Consider the following 4,772-nt stretch of genomic DNA (forward strand, 5'->3'; position numbering starts at 1 on the left):
CACACACATAAATAAATAAAATCTCTCTCTCTCTCTCTCTCTCAAATAAATAAATAAATAAAAATTAAAAAAAAAAATCACTCATCCCAAACAGACAATTCCTAGTGTCATATCTGACCTTTCACTAATCTTTTCCTCTATAATGCTTAACCTGCCATTAATCCCATCCGAACTACAAGTTTTACTTCGGTTCTTTTCTATATCTTCCATATCCCTACTTGACCTTGTTGGTATATGAATTATGATTGCAGTAGCTACTGTTACGTCTCCCCGTCTTATAATTGTAATATCTCTGCCAATTGTGGATTGTCTTGATTATTTTACTCTTTTTCCTCTTGAGATCTTCTTGCTTGTGCACATGGCTACTTATTGTGGATTAGATGTTAGATTAAGTTGTGACTTTTAATTTCTCAGGGGTTCCTTCTGCCCTTCTTCATCCTCCTCATCCCTCTGATTCCTTCTGCTTCTTCTATTTCAGAATTCCTAGAACTATTCCTGTCTGTGTGTTTTCCTGGGATTTGAACCCAAAACCTTCAAACTAAATTCATCCTCAGACCTGTTTGTTGTTCTTTTCTATTCTGAGACATGGCTTCACTAATTTGCCCAGGTCAAATTCAAACTAGAGACCCTCCTGTCTCAGCCTCCTGAGTGCTGGGATTACAGATGTGAGATGTGCGCCATGTATAGCTACTTGGTATGAGCCCTGTTCCTGGGGCTGTGTGACACCAGACGCCAGAGCTCTACCCCTGTAGCTTCCCTTTGGCCTCCCTGCTGATGGTCAGTGGGGACTCACAGGGACCTCTGAACTCTGAGCACCTCTGTGTCCCCAGTAGAAGCCCAGCCCCCATTTCCTCAAACATCTCAATCTGTCCCCCAACTCAGGCAGGCAGGCAGCCCTCAGGACACTGGGCAGTGTGGGGCAGTGTCCACCTGCCTCCTGTCCCTTCGGGATCTCTGTGAGGTGCTGACTGATGCCCACTGTCCCCAAGACACTGGGTCACGAGTGCTTTGTCCCTGCGGGGCTGGCCCTGGCCCCTTAGAAGCCTACTTAGAGGACCACATGTGAGATCCAGAGCCCTGTTCTCTTTGTGAGACGAGTGGGGTTTGTTTGTTCATTTGTTTAGGAGGAAATTTTTATTTGGTTTGGGTTTTTGACACAGGGTTTCACTCCACAGTCCAGGTTAGCCTCAAATTTGTGGCAACCCTGTCTCGGCCTCCCCGATGTTGGGATTACAGGTGTGTGCCACCCTGTTGGACAGCGTCACTCTGTAAGAAAGTTGCTGTAAACATGGACGTGTGCATTCTCGCTGGGTGTGGTGGTGTACAGCTGCGATCCTAGTACTCGGAAGCTGAGGCAGGAGGATCACTACAAGTTTGTGGCCAACATGGGCGACACAGGGAGACCCTGAGGTGGCACTACGTGCTCCATCAGAGTGACTTTATAGCGGCCGGGGAGATGGCTCAGTGGAATAAGTGCTCGCCTGGCAAGCGCAGGGGCCTGAGTTCAACTCCCGGTTCTGGGGGGGAAAAAAAGAGTGACCTTGTAGGTGCTAAGTGTCCCCTCCTGCCTGGTGGCCTGGTCCCATTCCCGTCCCAGGCACTCGGGCCCATTGTTATAGCCAAAATCCTGGCCTTCAGCTAGACCAGACACTTCTTATGACCTTGATAGTGACAGAGGAGAAAGTACCAAAAAGCACCGTGCAAATTCTCCTCCCCAGCCTGCCACCGTGAAATCTCCCGGGCCTGGGGCCAGCCAGCTCAGAACTTCCCCGGCTGGTAGAACACATGACAGAGGGCGCACCTCCCCAACCCTGTGTGCAGGTAATCTTCAAACCATCTCGCAAGAAAAGAGCTTTACTATCCCATTTGAGAGCGAAGTACTGGTGCTCATCCCCCCATAGGTTATATCCCAATTAAGCCCTCCTAGGTTGAAAATAGCTGAAATCCCGGCTGGGCATTGTACTGCATAGCTGTAATCCCAGCACTCAGGAGGCTGAGGCGGGAGGATCGCCATGAGATCCTGTCTCACAAACAATCTCAAGTCCAGTCATAGAAAATGATAGACTGTCTGTTTTCTTTTCTTTTCTTTTCTTTCTTCTTCTTCTTCTTTTTTTTTTTTTTTTTTTTTTTTTTTTTTTTGGTGGAACCGGGGATTGAACTCAGACCCTTGCACTTGCTAGGGAAGCGCTTATTCCACTGAGCCATCTCCCCAGCCCCAGACTGTCTGTTTTCTAAGGCACGAATTCTCCAACGTTTATTTAATGTACCTATATCCTGGGGATTGTGTTAATTTTTTTTTCCAATGTTACGCACTGAACATTACCCTGTGCTGCACTTTGGTATGAAAACCTATTTCACATTTGTTTAATAAATGCCATATATTTTATTCTTTTTTAAAAAAGCTCTGAGGGCTGGTGAGATGGCTCAGTGGTCTAAAGCACCTACTTAGAACAAGTTTAGCAAAGCAAAGGGACCACGGTTCAATCCCTAGCACCACATGCCAGCCAGCCCCGCCCCCTGGTGGGCTGAGCTGGCCACACACACACACACACACACACACACACACACAAATAAATAAATTAAAAAAAAAAAAAGCGCTGAACACAGGGCCTATATGCTGAGCTATACCCCCAATCCTTCTTTCTTTGAGACAAGATCTTACTGTGTAGTTCAGGCTGGTCTTGAACTCGCTGTACAGTCCCCACTGGCCTGAAACTCACAGTTGATCCTCCTGCCTCAGCTTCCTAAGTGCTGGGATTATAAGTATGTGCCACTACATCCAGTGACCCCAACCCTTTTTTAACTTTTTATTTTGAGATGAGGTCTCACTGAGTAACAGAGTTACCTAGAGTGGGCTCCAACTGGCCACCCTCCTGCCTCAGCCTTCCAGAGTGCTGGGATTTATAGGCATGTGCCACCACACTCAGCACCATGCAGATTAGGATTCCTCAGATGCTAGGAGAGCCCCAAGATCCTGGGGTGTCTTGCTGAGGCTGAGGCATAGCTCGGGGAAGGAGCTCACAGGTGTCAGGAGCTACTAGGTGTGTCCTGTGGTACCCAGCAAAGTAACCAGGGCTGGGCCGGGGATGCAGCTGCGTGACCTAGTGCCTGTCTGACAAGCACAAGGTCCTCAGCTCGATTCCCAGTACCAAACCCCCCCCAAAATCCCAGGGTCAAGTCTACCCAAAAGTGCATCTGTCCAAGGCAGCAATAAAATCCTAGGGAATTTCTCCCCATCTACTTGCTAGGAGGAAAGTTCCTTGAACAAATCTCTTTGTTCAAAATAGTCCTGAAGGGGCTGGTGAGATGGCTTAGTGGGCTAAAGCACCTACTTAGAACAAGCTTAGCAGAGCACAGGGACCGCGGTTCAATCCCCCAGCACCACATGCCAGCCAGCCCCGCCCCCTGGTGGGCTGAGCTGGCCACACACACACATAAATAAATAAAATTAAGAAACAACAACAACAACAAAGTAGTCCTGAAGACTACAACAAGCTACTGAAGAGAGATGTTTGTAGCAGCACCTTTCAGACCTGCCACTAAACAACTTCATTCCAGGTTTCCCAGGCAAGTGCAAGGGCCTGATTTCAATCCCCAATTTTGCAAAAAGAATAAATTAATTAATTAATTAATTAAATCAACAAATCCAATTCACAGTGTTCAAACTTCTTCCTTTCTCCTCTTTGCTCGCTCCTCTCCCTTCTCAAATGCGATTGGATGAGGCGGTTGTCTGTAGTGACCTGCCTAGCCAACCGCCACCCCTGCCGCGGGACCATCTTCCATCCACACATCATCCCCTCCCCAGGGCTGACCCCTTGCTTTGCTCGCTCCAAATGCACATGAGAGGAGGGAAACGAGCATAGCGGCCCCTTACTAACTCCGTGGACACACTGTCGTGTCTTTTTGTTGGTGTGGCACTGAGGATTAACCTCAGAGCTGTCGCGCGGAGCTGTGACTCCAGCCCCCACACATTTGTTGTTGCTTGAGACGGGGTCTCACTGTGTACTTCAGGCTGGCCTGGAACTCACTCTGTAGCCCATGCTGGCCCTGAGCTCACGGGGTCTTCCTACCTCAGCCTCCCACGTGCTGGGAGGATTACAAGCTTGAGCCATCATGCCCCCCCGGGGGGGGGGGTGTCCGTTATTTTGAAACAAAAATCTCACTGCAGGGAGACAACTCCAGTGTCCAGGTTTTTTACTTTATTCAGTACATTAGAAGAATTGTTGGGCTTTGCCAGATAACTCAGTTGTTCAAAGCGCTGCTCGGGTAAATGCAGGCAGGCACACAGGACCGTGGTTCGGTTCCCAGCTCTAGGAGCTATACTAGACCTGCCCTTAAGGCTGCCTGAAGTAGCCAAAAAAACAAAAAACCCTCCCAAAGAATTGACTGACGTTCCACAGTTTAGCCATATATTTTTTTTAAATTTATTTATTTATTGTGTGTGTGTGTGTGTGGCCAGCTCAGCCCACCAGGGGACGGGGCTGGCTGGCATGTGGTGCTGGGGATTGAACCGCGGTCGCTGTCCTTTTGCTTCGCTTAGCTTGTTCTAAGTAGGTGCTTTAGACCACTGAGCCACCTCACCAGCCCCCTGTTAAGCCATATTGACTAAGTTCTTTTGCCTAACGCTAGACATACAAAATTTGGAAAATTAAGAATTTTTATTTTTCAGCAAGGAGGTGATGTAGCTTTTTTTTTTTTTTTTTTGCAGAACCAGGGATTGAACTCAGGGCCTTGAACTTGCCAGGCAAGCACTTATTCTACTAAGCCATCTC

Source organism: Octodon degus, unplaced genomic scaffold (assembly GCF_000260255.1).
Source record: "Octodon degus isolate 3935 unplaced genomic scaffold, OctDeg1.0 scaffold00076, whole genome shotgun sequence".
NCBI lineage: Eukaryota > Metazoa > Chordata > Mammalia > Rodentia > Octodontidae > Octodon > Octodon degus.